The sequence below is a fragment of the Oncorhynchus gorbuscha genome, unplaced genomic scaffold (assembly GCF_021184085.1).
Source record: "Oncorhynchus gorbuscha isolate QuinsamMale2020 ecotype Even-year unplaced genomic scaffold, OgorEven_v1.0 Un_scaffold_1944, whole genome shotgun sequence".
Taxonomy (NCBI): Eukaryota; Metazoa; Chordata; class Actinopteri; order Salmoniformes; family Salmonidae; genus Oncorhynchus; species Oncorhynchus gorbuscha.
In genome coordinates this window covers 72,515-100,478 of record NW_025746588.1, presented here as the reverse complement: position 1 = coordinate 100,478, position 27,964 = coordinate 72,515, and the positions used below count along the sequence as shown (strand labels likewise).

Here is a 27,964-nt window from a genome sequence, read left to right as displayed (position 1 = left end):
CCAAAATAGAGAATAAAAAGCCTCTCTATGGCATGACAATAATACAGAACATCAATAGACAAGAACAGAACTACATACATTTTCTAAAAGGCACAAGTAGACTACATATCAATGCATATACACAAACTACCTATGTGAAATAGGGGAGATGTGTTGCTTTATCTGTTTTTTGAAACCAGGTTTGCTGTTTATTTATGCTTTGTTTAATGCCAGTGGCAGGCCATTGGTAAAAATAGAAAAGAGTAGAGGGCCTAGAGAGCTGCCCTGCGGTACATCACACTTCATATGTTTGACATTAGAGAAGCTTCCATTAAAAACCCTCTGAGTTCTATTAGATAGACAGCTCTGAATCCACATTATGGCAGAGGTTGAAAAGCCATAGCACAAACATTCTTAAACAACAGGTTATGGACAATAATATCAAAGGCTGCACTGAAATCTAACAATAGAGCTCCCACAATCTTCTTGTTATCAATTTCTCTCAACCAATCATCAGTCATTTGTGTTAGTGCAGTACATGTTGAGTGCCCTTCTCTATAAGCATGCTGAAAGTATGTTGTTCATTTGTTTACAGAGAAATAGCATTACATTTGGTAAAACACCATTTTTTCCAACAGGTTGCTAAGAGCTTGCTGCCAGCTTATAGGTCTGCTGTTAGAACCAGTAAAGGCTGTCCTCAGTAGCTTTCCATCTAAGTTGTCAATGCCAGGAGGTTTGTCATTATTGATCGATAACAATTGTTCCACCTCTCCCACACTAACTTTACAAAATTCATAACTTGCACTGCTTTTCTTTCATGATGTTTTTTTCCATCATTCTTTATATCATTGATCTTGGCTTCCTAATAAAATTGATTATTTTTGTTGAGTTTGTTCACATCATTTCTCAGTTTGCAGTATGTAAACCAGCCAGATGTGCAGCCAGACTTATTAGCCACTCCTTTTGCCCCAACTCTTTCAAACATACAGTTTTTAAATTCCTCATCAATCCATGGAACAGTTCTAACAGTCAGTACATGTTTATCAATAATTGGAAGAAGCAATTTCATCTGGTAAAAACAGGTCAACACATTATAAGGCAACAATATAAGACAATGGGAGCACTGTGTATGTTCTCTGATAAGATGTGAGTCAATGAGATGTGAAATATCAATATACACGCTAAGAGAAGTCATTTCTCTCTCCTGTGTGGATTCTCTAATGACATTTAAGTGATTGTTATGAGTAACATCTTTTCCCAAAATCTAATCTTCTGTAAGCCTTCTCCTCTGCGTCTCATGTTCTTTCAGGCTTCCAAAATGGGCAAAAGCGTTGCGCCCTGGGAGGAGTGGTAATGCATCTCCCCTGTGTGTATTATCTTGTGCTGTTTCAGGGTCCCTAACTGGTTAAAACACTTGCCACACTGGGAGCAATGGTAAAGCTTCTCCCCTGTGTGTATTCTCTTGTGCTGTTTCAGGGCCCCTAACTGGTTAAAACACTTGCCACACTGGGAGCAGGGGTAAGGCTTCTCCCCTGTGTGTATTCTTTTGTGTTTTTTCAGGTCCCCTGTCCCGTTGAAACACTTGCCACACTGGGAGCAGGGGTAAGGCTTCTCCCCTGTGTGTATTCTTTCGTGTTTTTTCAGATCCCCTGCCCAGGCGAAACACTTTCCACACTGGGAGCATTGGTATGGCTTCTCCCCTGTGTGAATTTTCTCGTGAGCTTTCAGGTGTCCTTTCTCGCTATACATCTTTTCACATTGCGAGCAGTGGTAAGGCTTCTCCCCTGTGTGTATTCTCTGGTGTCGTTTCAGCTTCCCCAAATCGTTACAGCCCTTTCCACACTGGGAGCATTGGTAAGGCTTCTCCCCTGTGTGCATTCTCTCATGCCGTTTCAGCTCCCCTGACTGGTTGAAACACTTTCCACAGTGGGTGCAGTGGTAAGGCTTCTCCCCTGTGTGTATTCTCTCGTGTTGTTTCACCTTCCACAAATCGTTAAAACGCTTTCCGCAGTGGGAGCAGTGGTAAGGCTTCTCCCCTGTGTGTATTCTCTCGTGTCTTTTCAGCTTCCCCAAATCGTTACAACCCTTTCCACACTGGGAGCAGTGGTAAGGCTTCTCCCCTCTGTGTATTCTCTCGTGCCGTTCCAGCTTCCCCAAATCGTTAAAACGCTTTCCACACTGGGAGCAGTGGTAAGGCTTATCCCTTATGTGTATTCTCTCATGAGTTTTCAGGTTTCCTTTCTGGTTAAAACTCTTTCCACACTGGGAGCAGTGGTATGGCTTCTCCCCGGTGTGTATTCTCTCATGTTGTTTCAGCTCACATAAGTGGTTACAACCCTTTCCACAGTGGGAACACTGGTGTCTTCTTGCTGGTTTGGACGTCCCTGACTCTGGTTCCTCTGAATCTGGTCTTTCTCCTGCCAAAGAGTGTTCTTTAAAATAGAGACCCGAATTAAACCTCCACGTGATAAAACGGCCTTGCTACGAGGGTAAATTCTAATCAGATCCCTCAATAACCTAAGGCCAGTTTTAACAATCTCAGTGTGATTTTAAAACAAATGTTGTAGAGTTTCCTGGTAATTACTGACAATGTTTACACTACTTATTTATTCATTCTGTTTTCGTCAGAACACAAAAAACTAAACAGTTCTAGGACACTCAAGACACAGACGTCACTGGATTCCAATCGAGCAGGTAGTTCTGAATATATAACTTTAATAGCTGTATAATACAGAATGCGACCTACAGTCGTGGCCAAAAGTTTTGAGAATGAAAGATATTACTTTCCACAAAATTTGCTGCTTCAGTGTCTTTAGATATTTTAGTCAGATGTTACTATGGAATGATGAAGTATAATTACAAGCATTACATAAGTGTCAAAGGCTTTTATTTACAATGACATGAAGTTGATGCAGTGTCAATATTTGCAGTGTTGACCCTTCTTTTTCAAGACCTCTGCAATCCGCACTGGCATGCTGTCAATTAACTTCTGGGCCACATCCTGACTGACGGCAGCCCATTCTTGCATAATAATTACTTAGTTATCACTTTTGCCTTATGGCAAGGTGCTCCATCATGCTGGAAAAGGCATTGTTCATCACCGAACTGTACCTGGATGGTTGGGAGAAGTTGCTCTTGGAGGATGAGTTGGTACCATTCTTTATTCATGGCTGTGTTCCAACATTGTGAGTGAGCCCACACCCTTGGCTGAGAAGCAACCCCACACATGAATACCCCAGTCCTCAGCAGTCCAATCCATGTAACTTTTGCAGAATATCAGTCTGTCCCTGATGATTTTCCTGGAGAGAAGTGGCTTCTTTGCTGTCCTTCTTGACACCAAAAGTGTTTGCTTCACTATGCGTGCAGATGCACTCACACCTGCCTGCTGCCATTCCTGAGCTCTGTACTGGTGGTGCCCCGATCCCGCACCTGAATCAACAAGCCTTCTTCACAACAATTGAACCGCTCTCCTTTAAGTTCTTGATGATCCGATAAATGGTTGATTTTGGTGCAATCTTACTGGCAGCTTATCCTTGCCTGTGAAGCCCGTTTTGTGCAAAGCAATGATGACGGCACGTGTTTCCTTGCAGGTAACCGTGGGTAACATATGAAGAACAATGATTCCAAGCACCACCCTCCTTTTGAAGCTTCCAGTTTTGGGGGAGATTCTGATATTTTGCATAGAAAATAGTGACTTTGCAATTAATTGCAACTCATCTGCACACTCTTCATAACATTCTGGAGTATATGCAAATTGCCATCATACAAACTGAGGCAGCAGATTTGGTGAAAATTAAAATTAACTTTTGGCCACGACTGTACACACTTCCTTAAACATAAAATAAGTAAATAAGTCATTTTAAGTGGAAGTCCTAAACTTGTTTTTACGTTGAAAACACATAGCACATCAGTAAAATCTCCCCGTTGTTGAAAGGGTTCGACACCTGCTGTTTAAATGGCCCAATTTCTTATTTAGACGTTCACAGATTTTCAACATTTTGACTATCGCTGATGTCATATTTTGGGTAAAGTAAAAAATAAAGTGAAATATTTGGAAAGATGTTCCTCAAACTGATAGCAACTACAATAATTTTTAACATCCCTGTTAGTTAACATTAGTTAGTTAACATTTATTCTCTGCCAAGATAATCCATCCACCTGACAGGTGTGGCATATCAAGGAGCTGATTGAACAGCTTGATTATTACACAGGTGCACCTTGTGCCGGGGAAAATAAAAGGCCACTCAAATATGCAGTTTTGTCACACAAAACACACACAACGTCACTAGTCATGTTTTGCAGCTGTTTCGGGACAGCACTACAGGGATTCTATTCAACTAACTTTAATAACTAGTGTTAATACCTGCCTGGCGCACTAACAAACTTTATCCTTACCCCCCTCTAAAATTACTGCTACAGAATTAGCATAGTAGGCCATGTAATTTAAGGTAATCTGAAATATTTAGGACTGACTTATTCCTTGCCACCCATTCTGAAACACACTGCAGCTCTTTGAAAGTGTTGCTGTCATTTCAGTTTCCGTGGTAGCTGACGTGTACAGTGTTGAGTCATCCGCATACAGACACACTGGCTTTACTCAAATGTTGTTGGCATGTCGTTGGGAAAGATTGAAAAAGGTAGGTGCCAAACAGCTGCCCTGGGGAATTCCTGATTCTACCTTGATTGTGTTGTACAGGCTTCCATTAAAGAACACTCTCTGTGTTCTGTTAGACAGGTAGCTCTGGGGCGGCAGGTAGCCTAGTGGTTAGAGCGGTAGGCCAGTAACCAAAAGGTTGCTGGATCGAATCCCGAGTTGACATGGTAAAACTCTGTCGTTCGGCCCCTGAACAAGGCAGTCCTAGGCAGTCATTGAAAATAAGAATTTGTTCTTAACCAACTTGCCTAGTTAAATAAAGGTTAGCTTTTTTAAAACTCTTTATCCACAATATAGCAGGGGGTGTAAAGCCATACATGTTTTCAGCAGCAGACTACGATCGATAATGTCAAAAGCCGCACTGAAGTCTAACAAAACAGCCCAAACAATATTTTTATCGTCATCAATTTCTCTCAGCCAATCAGTCATTTTTAAGTGCTGTGTTTATTGAATATCCTTCCCTGATCACAGCTTTCCTCAGCATTAGTTAATTAATTAACAGTGTCTAGAGTTTAGTTTGCCTGTTCAACAGTCTTGTAAAGATAGGGGGGTTAACTGGGACAGGCAATGTAATGTTTTAAGGATAAGTTTTTGTAAAACAAGCACCTTACATTGGATCATCTTGAAACTCTCTCTAAAGCTAACTTTCATCAAGGTTTTATATGGTCTATTGGTTTCCCTCGTTTCATTGGCAGAATCCTTTTTCAGTGTTATGATATTCATAACATCCATATCCACCAGTCTATCTTCCTGTCAACTAACAGAACTCCACTGGTTGTCCTGGTAACAGATACCAGTGGGCAGATCTATTGTATTTGTTCAAACTAAACTACAGCACTTACTTTGATGAGTCAAATCTGATCCTTTCATCTCTTCTCCTCCTCTCACAGTTCCACTCAGCCCCGTTGTTTTCCTGCAGTCCACCAGCATCACAGACAACCTCTTCATACCCAGCAGTAAGGTGCGACCGGGAGAGGCACGACACATGGACTCCGGGAGGCTGGAAGGGCTAGCGTTGTCCTGGTAACCATAAAGAGGGGACACAGATGCACATCATTATGGATGCTGATGTCACTGTTGTCATAAAGTGCTCTACAGAAACCCAGCCCAAGCCGATAAAGCAAGCTGTATGCTAGACCAGACCAAGCTGTATGCTAGACCAGACCAAGCTGTACCATCTGGTGTTCTGATCTGGAGAGACTCTTCTCTGCCTCGTCAGCATCAGGATGTTGTTGAGGCTCCCCAGAGGATCCATAATAGTCATGTCTCTTTCCTGTGTGAATGAGAACATCAAACAGATGGTAAACTTATGATCTTCTATTGCAATCACAGAGTCTTACAAGAGGCATTAATATGTCTAAAAAGGGCCTAAAATGGCAAATTTCATCTTGATTTCCTAAAAAAATACTTGTGATGCAAATGTAAAAGGGTTGTTCCACAAAATGGGTGCCTTTTTTTATATTTTAAGTAGAACATACACAGCAATATTGAATTTTAAAAGACTGTTATACTAGATGAGGGGAACTCCGCTCTCTCCACTGGCTTCCAGTTGAAGCTCGCATCCGCTACAAGGCCATGGTGATTGCCTACGGAGCTGTGAGGGGAACGGCACCTCAGTACCTCCAGGCTCTGATCAGGCCCTACACCCAAACAAGGGCACTGCGTTCATCCACCTCTGGCCTGCTCGCCTCCCTACCACTGAGGAAGTACAGTTCCCGCTCAGCCCAGTCAAAACTGTTCGCTGCTCTGGCCCCCCAATGGTGGAACAAACTCCCTCACGACGCCAGGACAGCGGAGTCAATCACCACCTTCCGGAGACACCTGAAACCCCACCTCTTTAAGGAATACCTAGGATAGGATAAAGTAATCCTTCTCACCCCCCCTTTAAGATTTAGATGCACTATTGTAAAGTGACTGTTCCACTGGATGTCATAAGGTGAATGCACCAATTTGTAAGTCGCTCTGGATAAGAGCGTCTGCTAAATGACTTAAATGTAATGTAAATGTAACTTTAATGTCTAACACATGGAGAATTCAATACTAATTCAATACTAATACTAATTGAAAAGTCGCAAAAGTATATGAACCAATGGCAGATCGACCATTTAACAATTCCTACAGTAAGAACGCCCATTAAAAACCCCACATTAGTTCAACAACTGCATAGTCTGTGTCCCTGTTTTTAAGACAGTACTCACTGGTGTCAATCGGATCTTCTGTCTCCTCCTTTTTCACTCTCAAAACGTCTTCCTCCTTCACGTTTATTAAGATAGCATCCTCTTCCTCACTAAAAGGTTCTTTCTCTTCTTTAACTATAACAGCCTCCTCTTCCTCCTTTTTAATTCTGAAAGATTCTTTCTCCGTACAGCAGACCTCCTCTTCATTAGCAAGGGAGGAGTAGTTCAGTGAGCTCATGGTCAGGGATGTTAGCTAGCTAGCTAGCATTAGCGACTAGCCAAGTGCTAACCTCAGTATCAATCTTTAACAAGTTTGCAAATTGAACAAGCACATTAGGTTAAAGTTCACCAGTAGATACATCAACCGAAATTTGTTTAAAACACTGAGATTAGCTAATGTACAATAACATGGTCTAAAGAATCAATCTTTCAGTTTTATGTTGTCTAACAAGCTACCGAGGTGGTTGTAAGAGTTGGCGCCTGTTCCTGAAGAAGTGTCCCGTCCAGTCCATTATACGTCATCAAGAAGCATCACCTGATAGACGCACATCGCCATCTGCTGACTGGAGTGGGTAACGCAGTTTGGAAACAATAGGTACTACACTTTTGTATTGGAAAGAACGTCATAATAATTTAACAATAAACTGATATATTTTCTCTTACGTCTTACAAATAATACTTTCCTGTACACAGACGTGGAAGCTTAAAATTAATATGTGGATGATGAATAAATACTTCTACGAATAGGTAGCGTGTTAAAACACATTTCTGTTAATACTCTGTTCATCAGCACTACTTCAAGGTCTCAGAGCAAGTGACGTCACCGATTGAAACGCTATTTCGCGCGCACCGCTAACTAAGCTAGCAGTTTCACATCCGTTACACCAACGGATCAACCTATTGTGTGTATTGAACATTCATACTGGACAGTTTTACCTATAGAGTAGCACCACCACCCATTCTCTTGAAGTCAAAGCCACAGTGTATTGTTGCTATCGGAGTTTTTGATTAATAATCCTATTCATTTCAAGCCCCACTAAGATGTCACCATACTATTCTTTTAAAGCCCCACGATGTAAGACATACATCATCAGAGTGGGCCTCCCATTTAAATGTAAACAATGGAGCAAATGCATCACATGTGAACATCACTTGATTATCAGAGGGGTGTGTTATGACATCAGATAGAACTACTCAGACATTCCAAATATCACTTGATTATCAGAGGGGTGTGTTATGACATCAGATAGAACTACTCAGACATTCCAAATATCACTTGATTATCGGAGGGGTGTATTATGACATCATATAGAACTACACAGACATTCCAAATCAGGCTTCATCCACATCATGAAGGTGGATATTGATCCAACCATTTCCAAAGTAATGACCGGGCTGATGGAAACAGGATATGCCTGTACACTTTTCTAAATGCCGACAGACGATTTGTTACTTCGTTTGACATGGTGGGGTCATTTTGTTTCAGTAAAAAATGTATAAACGAGAAGTGGCGGTCCTTTATGCGCAAATATTGATTTAATAACGATAATATCTTAGTTAACTTGGAGTCACGTGATGATATGTTGTGTGGTCTCCCACTACGATTTGAGAAACCATGCAGTTTATTAGGCTACAGATTAAATAAATGATGAACTTCACAGGGTGGTGAAAGTGCATGTGTTGAGCTTGATGCTCCTTTCCAATACATTTTGAGGGTCTTCATCTGGTGACATGATGATGATTGATGCTTGGTTGCCATTTGACAAATAAAATAATGTCGCTCTCATCCATAATAATCTGATCATGTAGGTAGCCTACTAGCACTGTATCTGTGAGCTGCTGGCTACAGTGCACGGGACAAGAGGACTTTTGCTATATAACTCAACGGTTTTTCAAAACCATCAGTAGAGTTGAAAATGCGATGGAAACCCATTTAAACTTGCATTTTTCATTCAGTACATGGGAATTCAACAGGAAAACATTTTTTTCCCGTGCACTACGTCATCACGCAAAAACTTTTATCCGCAATAAACCTGTTTTATGCAAACATTTCCCGTGGGAAAATGCGTATATTGTTTTATGCAGATTTGAGAATATTCACATGAAAATCTGTCGCAAATTACATATGGAATTTAGCTACTAATGTGGATATTGATCCAACACCTGCCGCTTATTCAAACCAGCCCACTGGGCACAGACCTCAGTTCAACATCTAGTTTCTCGTTACATTTCTTTGAAACGGATTTAGGTTGCCAGTTGTGTGAAAATAAGATGTTATTGGTCACATACACATGGTTAGCAGATGTTATTGGTCACATACACATGGTTATCAGATGTTATTGGTCACATACACATGGTTATCAGATGTTATTGGTCACATACACATGGTTAGCAGATGTTATTGGTCACATACACATGGTTAGCAGATGTTATTGGTCACATACACATGGTTAGCAGATGTTATTGGTCACATACACATGGTTAGCAGATGTTATTGGTCACATACACATGGTTAGCAGATGTTAATGCGAGTGTAGCGAAATGCTTGTGCTTCTAGTTCCGACCATGCAGTAATATCTAACAAGTAATATAACCTAACAATTCCACAACAACTACCTTATACACACAAGTGTAAAGGAATGAATACGAATATGCACATAAAATTACATAAATGAGTGATGGCCGAACGGCAAGATGCAGTAGATGGTATAGAGTACAGTATATACATATGAGATGAGTAATGTAGGGTATGAGAACATTATATAAAGTGGCATTATTTAGAGTGGCTAGTGATACATTTAATTACATCAAGGTGGCAAGATGCAGTAGATAGTATAGCGTACAGTATATACATATGAGATGAGTAATGTAGGGTATGTAAACATTATATATAAAGTGGTAATGATGTGTACATCCATTTTTCAATTATTAAAGTGGCTGGAGCTGAGTCATTATGTTGGCAGCAGCCACTCAATGTTAGTGATGGCTGTTTAACAGTCTGATGGCCTTGAGATAGAAGCTGTTTTTCAGTCTCTTGGTCCCCTTTTGATGCACCTGTACTGACCTCGCCTTCTGGATGATAGCGGGGTGAACTACCCTCTGGAGAGTCTTCCGGTTATGGGCGGAGCAGATGTCGTACCAGGCGGTGATACAGACCGACAGGATGCTCTCGATTGTGCATCTGTAAAAGTGTGTGAGTGTTTTTGGTGGCAAGCCGAATTTCTTCTTCCTGAACTGCGCCTTCTTCACCACACTGTCTGTGTGGGTGGACCATTTCAGTTTGTCCTTGATGTGTACGCTGAGGAACTCAAAACTCTCCACCCTCTCCACTACTGTCCCGTCAATGTAGATACGGGGCTGCTCCCTCTGCTGTTTCCGGAAGTCCACGATCATCTCCTTTGTTTTGTTGACATTGAGTGTGAGGTTATTTTCCTGACACCACACACCAAGGGCCCTCACCTCCTCCCTGTAGGCCACTGTAGTGTCGTCTGCAAACTTGATGATTGAGTTGGAGGCATGCATGGCCACTCAGTTGTGGGTGAACAGGGAGTACAGGAGAGGGCTGAGAACGCACCCTTGTGGGACCCAGTGTTGAGGATTAGCGGGGTGGAGATGATGTTACCTACCCTCACCACCTGGGAGCGGCCGGTCAGGAAGTCTAGGACCCAGTTGCACAGGGCAGGGTCGAGACCCAGGGTCGTCTGTGGAGACTGCCTACACTGACTACAGAAAGTTATGTTATACGGCCTACAGAATGTTATGTTATACTGCCTACAGGACGTTATGCTATACTGCCTACAGGACGTTATGCTATACTGCCTACAGGACGTTATGCTATACTGCCTACAGGACGTTATGCTATACTGCCTACAGGACGTTATGTTATACTGCCTACAGGAAGTTATGTTATACTGCCTACAGGAAGTTATGCTATACTGCCTACAGAATGTTATGCTATACTGCCTACAGGACGTTATGCTATCTTACCCATGTTCACAGGAGAGCCCACCTGCACTCAGCTGGTCAAGTGCCTTAACAGGAAAAGGATATGACATCACACAGGGAGAATGAGATGGCAGGAGCAATGGTGCCCTGTATGTCCAAGGATTCTCTGGGCCAGATTACTGTAAAAGCACTTTGTGACCACTGCTGAGATTTTTTTTAAAGGCCATAAAAATGTGCTTGATTGATTGTATAAATAGAAGTCCTATTACCAGTCAGATAGGAAGTAGCAGGGAGGCCCTATTACCAGTCAGGTAGGAAGTAGCAGTGAAGTCCTATTACCAGTCAGGTAGAAAGTAGCAGTGAAGTCCTATTACCAGTCAGGTAGGAAGTAGCAGTGAAGTCCTATTACCAGTCAGATAGGAAGTAGCAGTGAGGTCCTATTACCAGTCAGGTAGGAAGTAGCAGTGAGGTCCTATTACCAGTCAGGTAGGAAGTAGCAGTGAGGTCCTATTACCAGTCAGGTAGGAAGTAGCAGTGAAGTCCTATTACCAGTCAGATAGGAAGTAGCAGTGAAGTCCTATTACCAGTCAGGTAGGAAGTAGCAGTGAAGTCCTATTACATTTACATTTAAGTCATTTAGCAGACGCTCTTATCCAGAGCGACTTACAAATTGGTGCATTCACCTTATGACATCCAGTGGAACAGTCACTTTACAATAGTGCATCTAAAACTTAAGGGGGGGGGTGAGAGGGATTACTTATCCTATCCTAGGTATTCCTTAAAGAGGTGGGGTTTCAGGTGTCTCCGGAAGGTGGTGATTGACTCCGCTGTCCTGGCGTCGTGAGGGAGTTTGTTCCACCATTGGGGGCCAGGGCAGCGAACAGTTTTGACTGGGCTGAGCGGGAGCTGTACTTCCTCAGTGGTAGGGAGGCGAGCAGGCCAGAGGTGGATGAACGCAGTGCCCTTGTTTGGGTGTAGGGCCTGATCAGAGCCTGGAGGTACTGAGGTGCCGTTCCCCTCACAGCTCCGTAGGCAAGCACCATGGTCTTGTAGCGGATGCGAGCTTCAACTGGAAGCCAGTGGAGAGAACGGAGGAGCGGGGTGACGTGAGAGAACTTGGGAAGGTTGAACACCAGACGGGCTGCGGCGTTCTGGATGAGTTGAAGGGGTTTAATGGCAGAGGCAGGGAGCCCAGCCAACAGCGAGTTGCAGTAATCCAGACGGGAGATGACAAGTGCCTGGATTAGGACCTGCGCCGCTTCCTGTGTGAGGCAGGGTCGTACTCTGCGGATGTTGTAGAGCATGAACCTACAGGAACGGGCCACCGCCTTGATGTTGGTTGAGAAACGACAGGGTGTTGTCCAGGATCACGCCAAGGTTCTTGGCGCTCTGGGAGGAGGACACAATGGAGTTGTCAACCGTGATGGCGAGATCATGGAACGGGCAGTCCTTCCCCGGGAGGAAGAGCAGCTCCGTCTTGCCGAGGTTCAGCTTGAGGTGGTGATCCGTCATCCACACTGATATGTCTGCCAGACATGCAGAGATGCGATTCGCCACCTGGTCATCAGAAGGGGGAAAGGAGAAGATTAATTGTGTGTCGTCTGCATAGCAATGATAAGAGAGACCATGTGAGGTTATGACAGAGCCAAGTGACTTGGTGTATAGCGAGAATAGGAGAGGGCCAAGAACAGAGCCCTGGGGGACACCAGTGGTGAAGAGCGCGTGGTGAGGAGACAGAACGACAAATAGCTGGCTAGCGAACCTAGAAAATCGCTCTAGACTACACAATTATCTTTGATACAAAGATTATCGGCTATGTAGCTAGCTATGTAGCTAGCTACGATCAAACAAATCAAACCGTTGTACTGTAATGAAATGAAGTGAAAATGTGATACTACCTGTGAATGCGACCGGGTAGTTGAGTTCTATACAGAAGACGTTGGCTAGCGTTGGCTAGCTAGCAGAGTCTCCTACGTTAAGGACGACAAATAGCTGGCTAGCTAACCTCGGTAAATTAAGATAATCACTCTAAGACTACACACTCTACACACTCTAAACCTAAACAACACAATTATCTTGGATACGATGATACGAAGGCAGCAAAGACAGCTATGTAGCTAGCTAACACTACACTAATCAAGTCGTTCAGTTGAGTGTAATAGTTTCTCCAGTGCAGCTAATCAGTGGATGTTAGCTAGCTGGCTAGTGAAGACTACGTTAGGACGGCGAAATACGATAATTACGCAATTATCTTTGATACAAAGACGGCTATGTAGCTAGCTGAGAAGAAATTGCTAAGATTAGACAAATCAAACCGTTGTGCTATAATGAAATATAATGAAAAAGTTATACTACCCGCGGGAGCGAAGTGCAGATGCGACCACTCGCTCCAACCGGAACCGGAAGGCGATTACCAGTCAGGTAGGAAGTAACAGTGAAGTCCTATTACCAGTCAGATAGGAAGTAGCAGTGAAGTCCTATTACCAGTCAGGTAGGAAGTAGCAGTGAAGTCCTATTACCAGTCAGGTAGGAAGTAGCAGTGAAGTTCTATTACCAGTCAGATAGGAAGTAGCAGTGAAGTCCTATTACCAGTCAGGTAGGAAGTAGCAGTGAAGTCCTATTACCAGTCAGATAGGAAGTAGCAGTGAAGTCCTATTACCAGTCAGGTAGGAAGTAGCAGTGAAGTCCTATTACCAGTCAGGTAGGAAGTAGCAGTCCTACTACTACACAAAATGTCCCCTGTCATTGGATTTAGGTTGCCAGTTCGGTGAAAATAAAAATACCTGTGTTCATGGCTTTTTACAAATCCAATCAGTTTTCCACAATAATCAAACACCACATAGATTTGTTTTGTTGAAATGACGTGGAAACAAAGTTAATTCAACCAGTGGGAGGCTTGTAAATGACCCCAGGAAAATAAAACAAAGAACTCTTCATTGAGACAATGATAAACAGCAATCCGTGGGAGAATTGTGGTGGATATTATAAAATAAGGATCTGCTGGAGTCCAAGTCAAACCAAGATTCTTTATTTCTGAGCTCAGAGAGAATAACAGAGTTACACAGCGCAGTGTAGACAGTCTGAATTCCTGAAGCATTGAGTGATTAGCACATATCTTTATAGTTTCCTGTTCCTGGGAGGGACTTTATTCATACAAAAGACGGAGATGCAGCTGGTTTGCAACGCAGGATGATACTCCCAGGAACAGGAGATTATAATAGGTCAGTTTCACAAGGTTAGTCACATACTCAGATATGTGGACACATACAATTAACATTTTGCATTACAGACACTGTGAACATTTTAATGTCATTAAATCATCAGTGGGCCAACAATGTAAATGTCAACAATGGAGCAAATGCATCACATCCAAATATCACTTGATTATCTGTAGTGCTGGACAAATGACACAGCCCAGATAAACACACACAGTCAGAGTTTAAAAAAGGACCATTTAAACACATGGAATCTGATTTACTCTATATACTCCATATTCAATTCATATTTTCCAATAAAAACATACAACTATATGTTTACGTATACTTTGTACAATTCAATTTCATACGTTAAAAACAGGTAAACACATTCTCAATCAACAATATAAGACAATTGGAGCACTGTGTACGTTCTCTGATGAATTTTAAGTCAATGTGATGTAAAATATAAATCTACACACCAGAATAATGTGATGTTAAATATCAATATTCACACTGGGAGAAGTAATTATTCTCTCCTGTGTGGATTCTCACGTGACTTTTAAGTGACTGTGATGAGAAATATGTCTTCCCACAGTCTAAGCATTTGTAAAACTTCTACCCTGTGTGTATTCTCTCATTTTTGTTCCAAGAAACTTTTCTGTTTAAAACATTTTTCACACTGGCAACACCCCTGTGTGTATTCTCTCATGTTTTTTACGATCCCCTGACTGGTTGAAGCACTTTCCACACTGGGAGCAGTGGTAAGGCTTCTCCCTGTGTGTATTCTCTCGTGTCTTTTCAGACTCCCTAACTGGTTAAAACTCTTCCCACACTGGGAGCAGTGGTAAGGCTTCTCCCCTGTGTGTATTCTCTCGTGATGTTTCAGGGACCTTATTAGGTTAAAACACTTGCCACACTGAGAGCAGTGGTAAGGTCTCTCTCCTGTGTGTATTCTCTCATGATTTTTGAATTCCCTAAATGGTTAAAAGTCTTTCCACACTGGGAGCAGTGGTAAGGTTTCTGCCCTGTGTGTATACGCTCATGATATTTGAGGGAGTGTAACCGATTAAAACTCTTCCCACACTGGGAGCAGTGGTAAGGCTTCTCCCGGTGTGTATTATCTCATGTTGCTTCAAGGCCCCTAGCAGGATAAAACACTTGCCACACTGAGAGCAACGGTAAGGTTTCTCCCCTGTGTGTATTCTCTCGTGTATTTTCATGTTACCTGCCTGGCTAAAACTCTTTCCACACTGGGAACAGTGGTAAGGCTTCTCCCCTGTGTGTATTCTCTCGTGTAGTTTCAGCGCCCCCAAATTGTTACAACCCTTTCCACACTGGGAGCAGTGGTAAGGCTTCACCCCTCTGTGTATTCTCTCGTGTCGTTCCAGCTTCCCCAAATCATTAAAACGCTTTCCACACTGGGAACACTGGTGTCTTCTTGCTGGTTTGGACATCCCTGGCTCTGGTTCCTCTGAGTCTGGTCTTTCTCCTGCCAAAGACAGTGTTAAAAAAAATAGAGACCCAAATGAAACCTCCACATGATGAAACAACAGTGTTACGAGAGTAAATCCGAATCAGATCTCTCTGTTTTAACAATCTTAGTATGATTTTAAAACAAATGTAGAGCTTCCTGGTAATTACTGATATGTTTACACTACTTATTTTAGTCATCCTGTTTTACAAGTCAGAACACAAACTAAACAGTTCTAGGACACAGACGTCGCTGGATTCCAATCGAGCAGGAAGTTCTAAATATATAACTTTCATAGCTGTATGATACAGAATGCGACCTACACACTTCCTTAACTTCTTCGATATAGGGGGCGCTTATATGGCTGTTAATGCGCCAGGAATGAGCCTACACTTTCTGTCGTTTCCCCAAGGTGTCTGCAGCATTGTGACGTATTTGTAGGCATATCATTGGAAGATTGACCATAAGAGACTACATTTACCAGGTGCCCGCTTGGTGAAAAGGTAAATGATTTTATTTGAATGCTTTTCTTGTTTTTGTGAAAATGTTGCCTGCTGAATGCTAGGCTTAATGATGTGCTAGCTATCAATACTCTTAAACAAATGCTTGTGTAGCTATGGTGGAAAAGCATATTTTGAAAATCTGAGATGACAGTGTTGTTAACAAAAGGCTAAGCTTGTGAGCCAATATATTTATTTCATTTCATTTGCGATTTTCATGAATAGTTAACGTTGCGTTATGGTAATGAGCTTGAGGCTGTGATTATGCTCCCGGATACGGGATTGCTCGACGCAAGAAGTTAAACATAAAATAACTAAAGAAGTAATTTTGTGTGATAGTCAAAAACTTGGTTTTTACATCAAAGACACAAAGCACATCAGTAACATCTCTCAGTTGTTGAAAGGGTTTGACACCTGCTGTTTAAATGGACCGATTTCTTATTTAGACGTTCACAGGTTTTCAACATTTTGACTATCGCTGATGTCATATTTTGGGTAAAGTAAAAAATAAGGTGAAATATTTGGAAAGATGTTCCTAAAACTGATAGTAACTACAATAAACAAATTATAAACGCAACATGTAAAGTGTTGGATGTTTAATGAGCTGAAACAAAAGAAAGCATAATTTTTTTCATCCCTGTTAGTTAACATTTATTCTCTGCCAAGATAATCCATCCTCCTGACAGGTGTGGCATATCAAGAAGCTGATTGAACAGCTTTATTATTACACAGGTGCACCTTGTAATACTTTTTATCGAACATCGAACAGCTTTGATGGGTACTCTCTCATCTGTGTCTATGGGACTGAGTTGGGCCTCTGGAGCTTGAGCTGACAATTGATTCATGACTTACTGATAAAAAACCTACAGCCAGGTTGAGGGGTTAAAACAACACCAGGTGCAGATGACCACAGGATGAACCCAGGATGGGTTGTGATGCCCCCCAATCAGCATGGGAGGGGTGGAACCAGCCCTGACTAAGCATTTATAAGAGCTCTGTTTTTCATTCAAGGTTAAGCTCTCAGCAACATACTCAAGAGTGTGGGGTCAACAGCTTCATTATTTCAATAATTAATCAATATTAAATTAAAAATGATTGTTTGAAGAAATAACAAAGTCTCTCTCAGTATGATGAATTTCCATGACAATGCCCGCTGCGACAATTTATTTTATTTAGACGTTCACAAATTTTGTACATTTTGACTATCACAAATGTCATGATATTTTGTGTAAAGAAAAAAATAATTTTGTGGTAGATGTTGCTACAAAATATATAAAACACAACATGTAAAGTGTTGGTCCCATGTTTCATGAACTGAAATAAAAGACCCCAGAATTTTTCCATAAGCAAAGGAGCTTATTTCTCAAAAATATTGTGCACAAATTTGTTTACATTCCTACATTTACATTTACATTTAAGTCATTTAGCAGACGCTCTTATCCAGAGCGACTTACAAATTGGTGCATTCACCTTATGACATCCAGTGGGACAGTCACTTAACAATAGTGCATCTAAAACTTAGGGGGGGTGGGGTGAGAGGGAGGGTGGGGTGAGAGGGGTGAGAGGGAAACATTCCTGTTAGTGAACATTTCTCCTTTGCCAAGATAATTAATCAACCTGACAGGTGTGGGGAAAAACGAATTCTGATTGGCTGGGCCTGGCTCCGCAATGGGTGGGCTTATGCCCTCAAGGGCCCACCAATTGCTGCTCCCTGCCCAGTCATGTAAAGTCCATAGATTATGGCCTAATTTATTCCTTTACAATGACTGACTCAAAATAACTGTAAATTGTTGAAATTGTTGTTTATATTTTCGTTCAGTATACACACACAGTGCATTCATTAAGGATCCAGACCCCTTCAACTTTTCCAAAATTTGTTATATTTCAGCATTAGTCTAAAATTCAAAAAAAAAATCCCCCTCGCCAAACTAAACTCATCAAAAAAAAGAACATCCTCTCATTGTCAACTGCGTTTATTTTCAGCAAACTTAAGATCGATCCAACAGGTCCCAGACGTGCTCAATTGGATTGAGATCCGGGCTCTTCGCTGGCCATGGCAGAACACTGACATTCCGCTCTTGCAGGAAATCACACACAGAACGAGCAGTTTGGCTGGTGGCATTGTCATGCTGGAGGGTCATGTCAGGATGAGCCTGCAGGAAGGGTACCACGTGAGGGAGGAGGATGTCTTCCCTGTAACACACAGCGTTGAGATTGCCTGCAATGACAACAAGTTCAGTCTGATGATGCTGTGACACACCGCCCCTTCACCTCCAAATCGATCCCGCTCCAGAGTACAGGCCTCGGTGTAATGCTCATTCCTTCGACGATAAACGCGAATCCAACCATCACCCCTGGAGACAAAACCGTGACTTGTCAGTGAAGAGCACTTTTTGCCAGTCTTGTCTAGTCCAGTGACGGTGGGTTTGTGCCCAGAGGTGACGTTGTTGCCGGTGATGTCTGGTGATGACCTGCCTTTCAACAGGCCTACAAGCCCTCCGTCCAGCCTCTCTCAGCCTATTGCGGACAGTCTGAGCACTGATGGAGTGATTGTGCATTCCTGGTGTAACTTGGGCAGTTGTTGTTGCCATCCTGTACCTGTCCCGCAGGTGTGATGTTCGGTTGTACCGAGCCGGGGCAGGTGTTATTACACTGGCACTGCGAGGATGATAAGCTGTCCATCCTGTCTCCCTGTAGCGCTGTCTTAGGTGTCTCACAGTACGGACATTGCAATTTATTGTCCTGGCCACATCTGCAGTCCTCATGCCTCCTTGTAGCATGCCTAAGGCACGTTCACGCAGATGAGCAGGGATCCTGAGCATCTTTCTTTTGGTGTTTCCAGAGTCAGTAGAAAGGCCACTTTAGTGTCCTAAGTTTTCATAACTGTAAACTTAATTGCCTACCATCTGCAATGCTGTTTGTGTCTTAACGACCGTTCCACAGGTGCATGTTCATTAATTGTTTATGGTTCATTGAACAAGCACGGGAAACAGCGTTTAAACCTGTTAGGGATAAGGGGCAGCATTTTCACTTGAATTAATTGCGTGCCCATAATGAACTGCATCCTACTCTGTCCTAGATGCTAATATATGCATATTATTATTACGATTGGATAGAAAACAGATGTCAACAGTCAGTAGAACGTGGAATGAAGCCTCTCGTGTGATGTGGGACTTGATGGAAGGGGAATGAGTCAGTGGTCTGTCAGAATGCCCGTTCCTGGTTGCGCACATTACTGTTGATATCGCGTTCCATTACTCTGCAGACAAAAACGAATGCTCTGGTTGGAACGTTATTGGATATATATGATAATAACATCCTGAAGATTGATTCTCTACTTAGTTTGACCAGTTTATTTGACCTGGAATATAACTTTTTGAAGTTTTTGTCCGAGTTCGCCTGGACCAGCGCCAGCTTTTGGACATGTGAACTAACCGTGCTAGCAAAAGTAGCTAATTGGACACTAGTAATGGACATTATGGAACAAAACAATGATTTATTGTGGAACTCGGACTCCTTGCACTGCATTCTGATGAAATATCAAAGGTAAGGGAATATTTATGACGTAATTTCGTATTTCTGTTGACTCCATGGCGGAGAAAGTCTTAGCGCCGTTTTAGATTATTGCATAGTATGCTTTTTTCGTAACATTTTTTAAAAATCTGACACAGCGGTTGCATTAAGAACCAGTGTATCTTTAATTATATGTAAAACATGTATCTTTCGTCAAAGTTTATGATGAGTATTTCTGTTATCTGGCGTAGCTCTCTGTAATTACTCTGGATATTTTGGAGGCATTTCTGAACATGGCGTCAATGTAAACCGAGATTTGTGGATATAAATATGCACATTATCGAACAAAACATAAATGTATTGAGTGTCATCTGATGAAGATTATCAAAGGTTAGTGATTAAACCCGTTACAATGAAGATCAGTGATGTTATTTGGAATTTTACAAATAATCTTTTTAAGACAAGGTCCTGAAAAAGATCCGTAATTGTTTTTGCTGAATTTATTTTGTATATGTTGAAGTTTTTTTTCTTTCTCAGACATAAATAAACAACTCCAGGTGAAAGACAAAGGCCATAGCTGTAATAAAATAACAAATTAACTGGCAAAGCAGCAGAGAGAGGCCCGCATCCATCAACGTCACGAGTCACGTTTTTGCAGCCGTTTCAGTACAGCACTACAGGGAGAGAGAATCCACGGGACTAGTTTCAATGTTTGGAATCACTTAGGAGTTTCTGGATTTTGGGTAAACTTCTCCTTTAAAGCATCAGACTCCATAGTAATTCATCATCAGATGCTACAAGCCTCCTTTAAGACTCCATAATGTTTCATCATTAGATGCTACAGTCCTCCAACCTGTTTGGGATAGGGGCCAGCATTTTCACATTCAGATGAAAAGCGTGCCCAGAGTAAACTTCCTGCTCCTCAGGCCCAGAAGCTAATATATGCATCTTATTATGCATATTGGAAAGAAATACTCTGAAGTTTCTAAAACTGTTTAAATGATGTCTGTGAGTATAACAGAACTCTTATGGCAGGCAAAAACCTAAGAAAAATCCAACCAGGAAGTGGGAAATCTGAGGTTTGTCGTTTTTCAACTCATTGCCTATCGAATATACATTGTCTTTGGGGTCATATTGCACGTCCTTCGGTGTCCACTAGATGTCAACAGTCTTTAGAATGTTGTTTGAGGCTTCTACTGTGAAGGAGGGGGGAATAAGCGCTGTTTCAACCAGAGGTCTGCCAGAGTAGCATGAGCTGATCACGCGCTTACACGTGAGAGTGACCTGCGTTCCATTGCAATTCTAAAGACAAAGGATTCTCTGGTTGGAACATTGTTGAAGATATGTTCACAACATCCTAAAGATAGATTCTACACATCGTTTGACATGTTTCTACGAATTGTAATATATCTTTTTGAATTTTTCATCTGAACTTTCACCTGGACTTGCCCGCGCCTAGTGAGTTTGGATTTGTTTACCAAACGCTTTAACAAAAGGAGGTATTTGGACATAAATGATGGACTTCATCAAACAAACAAAAAACATTTATTGTGGAACTGGGATTCCTGGGAGTGAATTCTGATGAAGATCATCAAAGCTAAGTGAATATTTATAACGCCATTTCTGACTCCACAACATGGCGGGTATCTGCATGGCTTGTTGTTGTGTCTGAGCGCCATACTCAGATTATTGCATGGTTTGCTTTTTCCGTAAAGCTTTTTTGAAATCTGACACAGCGGTTGCATTAAGGAGAAGTATATCTATAATTCTGTGCATAATACTTGTATCTTTTATTAAAGTTAATATGAGTATTTCTGTAACTTGATGTGGATCTCTGAAAATTCGCCGGATTTTTTCGAGGCACAACATAACTGACCATAAAGCGCCAATGTAACCTGAGATTTTTGGATATATATATGAACTTTTTTGAACATAACATACATGTATTGTGTAACATGAAGTCCTATGAGTGCCATCTGATGAAGATCAAAGGTTAGTGATTAATTTTCTCTATGTTTGCTTTTTGTGACTCCTCTCCTTGGCTGGAATATGGCTGTGTGTGTTTGTGACGAGGCTCTGATCTAACATAATTATATGGTGTACTTTCGCTGTAAAGCTTTTTTGAAATCGGACACGATGGGGAGATTAACAACAGGTTAAGCTTTAATTTGGTGTATTGCACTTGTGAATGCATGAAAGTTACATATTTCAAAAAATATTTTTGAATTTCGCGCTCTGCCTTTTCAGCGGAATGTTAGCCATAAGAAGTTCAGACTCCATAATGTTTCATCATTAGATGCTACAGTCCTCCTTTAAGACTCCATAATATTTCATCATTAGATGCTACAGTCCTCGTTTAAGACTCCATAATGTTTCATCATTAGATGCTACAGTCCTCCTTTAAGACTCCATAATGTTTCATCATTAGATGCTATAGGCCTCCTTTAAGACTCCATAATGTTTCATCATTAGATGCTACAGGCCTCCTTTAAGACTCCATAATGTTTCATCATTAGATGCTACAGGCCTCCTTTAAGACTCCATAATGTTTCATCATTAGATGCTACAGGCCTCCTTTATACTCCATGTTTAGAATGTGTCTGGAAGCGCTACTCTATTCTACTCTCATCCTTTCAGTTTTAATAATATTTAATAATAATGTTATAATAGGTAATAACTAACTTTAATAACTAGGGTTAATACCTGCCTGGCGCCCCAACAAAATATTTCTTTACCCCCCTCTAACAATACCTGCTACAGAATTAGCATAGTAGGCCATGTAATTTAAGGTAATCTGAAATATTTAGGACTAACTTATTCCTTGCCACCCATTCTGAAACTCACTGCACCTCTTTGTAAGTGTTGCTGTCATTTCAGTTTCCGTGGTAGCAGACGTGTACAGTGTTGAGTCATCCACATACAGACACACTGGCTTTACTCAAATGTCGTTGGCATCTTTGATGAAAACCTGCTCCAGAGCAGAACCTGTTGCTTGAACAGAGCTCTGAGTAGAGGGTCTGAATACTTAGGTAAATGTAATATTTCAGTTTTGTATAAAAAAAAAATTAATTAGCAAAAATATCAAACAAAAATGTTTTTGCTTTGTCAGTATGGGGTATTGTGTTTATAGAATAAGGTCAGTATGGGGTATTGTGTTTATAGAATAAGGTCAGTATGGGGTATTGTGTTTATAGAATAAGGTCAGTATGGGGTATTGTGTTTATAGAATAAGGTCAGTATGGGGTATTGTGTTTATAGAATAAGGTCAGTATGGGGTATTGTGTTTATAGAATAAGGTCAGTATGGGGTATTGTGTTTATAGAATAAGGTCAGTATGGGGTATTGTGTTTATAGAATAAGGTCAGTATGGGGTATTGTGTTTATAGAATAAGGTCAGTATGGGGTATTGTGTTTATAGAATAAGGTCAGTATGGGGTATTGTGTTTATAGAATAAGGTCAGTATGGGGTATTGTGTTTATAGAATAAGGTCAGTATGGGGTATTGTGTTTATAGAATAAGGTCAGTATGGGGTATTGTGTTTATAGAATAAGGTCAGTATGGGGTATTGTGTTTATAGAATAAGGTCAGTATGGGGTATTGTGTTTATAGAATAAGGTCAGTATGGGGTATTGTGTTTATAGAATAAGGTCAGTATGGGGTATTGTGTTTATAGAATAAGGTCAGTATGGGGTATTGTGTTTATAGAATAAGGTCAGTATGGGCTATTGTGTTTATAGAATAAGGCTGTAATCTAACAAAACGAGGAAAAAGTCAAGGGGTCTGAATACTTTCCGGAGGCACTGTACTCTCTTCGTTAGGGGCGGAGTCTAGGGAGATCCAATCAAACAACATCTGTCACGAAACAGCAAATAGCAGACGACTCCACTTCCTATATAAGGGACATAGTCGCTCCCATCTTCACATCTAAGTACATGTTATTCTTCCATGTGTGAAAGGTAACCTGGTGAATATCATAGAATCAGGGTTCTGTTAGGTAACCTGGTGAATATCATAGAATCAGGGTTCTGTTAGGTAACCTGGTGAATATTATAGAATCAGGGTTCTGTTAGGTAACCTGGTGAATATCATAGAATCAGGGTTCTGTTAGGTAACCTGGTGAATATCATAGAATCAGGGTTCTGTTAGGTAACCTGGTGAATATTATAGAATCAGGGTTCTGTTAGGTAACCTGGTGAATATCATAGAACCAGGGTTCTGTTAGGTAACCTGGTGAATATCATAGAATCAGGGTTCTGTTAGGTAACCTGGTGAATATCATAGAACCAGGGTTCTGTTAGGTAACCTGGTGAATATCATAGAACCAGGGTTCTGTTAGGTAACCTGGTGAATATCATAGAATCAGGGTTCTGTTAGGTAACCTGGTGAATATCATAGAACCAGGGTTCTGTTAGGTAACCTGGTGAATATCATAGAATCAGGGTTCTGTTAGGTAACCTGGTGAATATCATAGAACCAGGGTTCTGTTAGGTAACCTGGTGAATATCATAGAATCAGGGTTCTGTTAGGTAACCTGGTGAATATCATAGAACCAGGGTTCTGTTAGGTAACCTGGTGAATATCATAGAATCAGGGTTCTGTTAGGTAACCTGGTGAATATCATAGAACCAGGGTTCTGTTAGGTAACCTGGTGAATATCATAGAACCAGGGTTCTGTTAGGTAACCTGGTGAATATCATAGAATCAGGGTTCTGTTAGGTAACCTGGTGAATATCATAGAACCAGGGTTCTGTTAGGTAACCTGGTGAATATCATAGAACCAGGGTTCTGTTAGGTAACCTGGTGAATATCATAGAATCAGGGTTCTGTTAGGTAACCTGGTGAATATCATAGAACCAGGGTTCTGTTAGGTAACCTGGTGAATATCATAGAATCAGGGTTCTGTTAGGTAACCTGGTGAATATCATAGAATCAGCGTTCTGTTAGGTAACCTGGTGAATATCATAGAATCAGGGTTCTGTTAGGTAACCTGGTGAATATCATAGAATCAGGGTTCTGTTAGGTAACCTGGTGAATATCATAGAATCAGGGTTCTGTTAGGTAACCTGGTGAATATCATAGAATCAGGGTTCTGTTAGGTAACCTGGTGAATATCATAGAATCAGGGTTCTGTTAGGTAACCTGGTGAATATTATAGAATCAGGGTTCTGTTAGGTAACCTGGTGAATATTATAGAATCAGGGTTCTGTTAGGTAACCTGGTGAATATCATAGAATCAGGGTTCTGTTAGGTAACCTGGTGAATATTATAGAATCAGGGTTCTGTTAGGTAACCTTCCGTTCTATTTCAATGACTTGTTAGTCTCTCACTTTGGGGATATAGTCAACAGCCATAGAGCTCATATACTCTCTGATGCCAAGTCTAGACAGGATCATCCCGCAGGTCCCCACTCTACTCACCGTATGTGTAGTGATGTCCAGTCAGTAGAACCTCATGAAGGTACATCACCACAACATGCTGCATTACAGATCTCTTGAACAAAGATGCCTTTGAACAAGGCCTATGATGTAGCCATACCTCTGGTGGATTGAGCCATCAAGCCCTCTGGAGGTGTCAGATCCTTGCTGTAGAACCTCATGAAGGTACGGGGGTGGAACTCATTATACGGATGTAATGGCTAAAGTAAAAAGGTTTTAAACAAGATAAATCTCATTTCTATTCTTTCCAGCGGCTCCAACAGCAGAAATGGCCTCAAGCACAAGATAAAAATCCCAGGATGGGACGAGCTGTTTGGGTACCGGGAGGTGACCCTTCATAAAACAACAGATCAGGGGGTTCCACTGTATCGTTGTTGCAGCCTAAATGGCCAAACACACCTTTAGAGTTGAAAAGGCTTCCCTTCCTCAGAAAGCAGCTCTGAAACAGAGCAACAAAGGGACTGATTTGTTTCTGATCTCAGCATCTGTTAAATACACAGACCCCTTATTGTGCTGTAGTGAGTGTGTGGCTCTAGCACTCTGAATAGAGTTCATTATCAAGGAGGACGGTCACGTGTGTTGAGAAGTAGAGGATCACTAGTTTGAGTCCAGTATGGGAACAGAGGAGGAAACTAAACTGTTAGCAGCACACTGGCGTCATTTACACATGAAATCAATAAAGTTAATAATTTCCAAATGAAACCATGTTCTTTAAGGTCTATATAGTATATATATTAAACCATGTTCTTTAAGGTCTATATAGTATATATATATATATATATATTAAACCATGTTCTTTAAGGTCTATATAGTATATATATATATTAAACCATGTTCATTAAGGTCTATATAGTATATATATATATATATTAAACCATGTTCTTTAAGGTCTATATAGTATATATATATATATATTAAACCATGTTCTTTAAGGTCTATATAGTATATATATATATTAAACCATGTTCTTTAAGGTCTATATAGTATATATATATTAAACCATGTTCTTTAAGGTCTATATAGTATATATATATTAAAGCATGTTCATTAAGGTCTATATAGTATATATATATTAAACCATGTTCTTTAAGGTCTATATAGTATATATATATTCAACCATGTTCTGTTAAGGTCTGTATGTTGGAGTTCAGGCTTCATTTGACCTGATAAAGTAGGAAATTAATTTAATTTTGTCCATTACAGAGATGGAGGCCAAGACAACAAAAAAAGAAGCTTGTTTTAAAATATATATTTGCCAGTTTAACAAGTCCTGTAGATCAAATGTTAATGAAGCAATACAGACCACATTGAAGTGTCTGGGGTTTAGTTTGCCTCTTCTAGAGTCTAGTAAAGAGAGGGGGGATGACTGGGACAGGCAATGTAACAGCCATAATGTATTTAGGGAAGGTTTCTGGAAAACAAGCACCTTACATTGGTTCATTTTGAAACTTTCTCTCTAAAACTAACTTTCATCAAGGTTTTATATGGTCTATTGGTTTCTCTCTTTTCATTGGCAGAATCCTTTTTCAGTGTTATGATATTCATAACATCCATATCCACCAGTCTATCTTCCTGTCAACTAACATAACTCTGCTGGTTGTCCTGGTAACAGATACCAGTGGGCAGATCTATTTTATTTGTTCAAACTAAACTACAGCACTTACTTAGATCAGTCAAATCTGATGCTTTCTTCTCTTCTCCACCTCTCACTGTTTCACTCAGCCCCGTTGTTTTCCTGCAGTCCACCAGCAGCACAAACAATCTCTTCATACCCAGCAGTAAGTTGCTACTGGGAGAGACCCGACATGGGGACTCCGGGAGAGAGGAAGAGCTAGTGTTGTCCTGGTAACCATAAAGAGGGGACACAGACGCATATCATTAATGTCACTGTTGTCATAAAGTGCTTTACAGAAACACAGCCCAGACCCAGAGAGAGCAAGCTGTATGCTAGACCAGACCAAGCTGTATGCTAGACCAGACCAAGCTGTACCATCTGGTGTTCTGATCTGGAGAGACTCTTCTCTTCCTCGTCAGCATCAGGATGTTGTTGAGGCCCCCCAGAGGATCCACGATAGTCATGTCTCTCTCCTGTGTGAACAAGAACATCAAACAGATAGTGAACTTATGACCTTCTATTAAAATCATAGGGTCTTAGACGAGGCATTAGTCGCTCTAAACAGGCCCTAAAATGCAAATGTTAAAGGGTAGTTCCACAAAATGGGTGCCTTTTTGCGTCCCTTTGATAATTAAAGTTTAAATTATGCTCCAATATTGCATTTTAAAAGCCTGTTATACTAGATGAGATGCACTTTAATGTAGACCACGTGGAGAATTTAATAAATCTAATTTAAAAGATCCAAAAATATATGTACCAAAGGCAGATTGACCCTTTAACAATTTATAAAGTACTGAATAACATATTCAAGTGTAGAACTTCAGTAGAATGTCCCTTAAAACCCCACATTAGTTCAACAACTGCATAGTTTGTGTCCCTGTTGAAGACAGTACTCACTGGTGTTAATCAGATATGCTGTCTCCTCCTCTTTCACTCTCAAAACGTCTTCCTTCTTCACCTCTTCTGCGAGAGCATCCTCTTCCTCTCTAAAATGTTCTTCCTCAATAACATCATCTTCTTCTTTCACGACAATGTTTAGCCCCAAAGCTTCATTCTGCATACAGCAGACCTCTTCTTTAGCAGGGGAGGAGTAGTTTAGTGAACTCATGGTCCGGGATGTTAGCTAGTTAGCATTAGCGACTAGCCTAGTGCTAGGCTCAGTATCAATATTTAACAACTTTGCAAATTGAACAAGCAAAATAGGTTAAAGTTAACCAGTTGATATGTCAAATGAACTGCGTTAACAGCACAGAGATTAGCTAATGTACAATAACATGGTCTAAAGAATCAATCTTTCAGTTTTATGTTGGCTAGCAGGCTACCGAGGTGGTTGTAAGAGTTGGCGCCTGTTCCTGAAGAAGTGTCCCGTCCAGTCCATTATACGTCACGCAAGTAGCATCACCTGAAAGACGCTCATCGCCATCTGCTGGCTGGAGTGGGTAACGCAGTTTGGAAACAATAGTTACTACACTTTTTG

The 27,964-nt window shown here is 41.0% G+C and overlaps 1 pseudogene; it reads right to left on the bottom strand.

Annotated features, from left to right (window-relative positions):
* Positions 1–27,828, bottom strand: LOC124024595 (annotated as a pseudogene).
* Between the last annotated feature and the right edge of the window lie 136 nt (positions 27,829–27,964).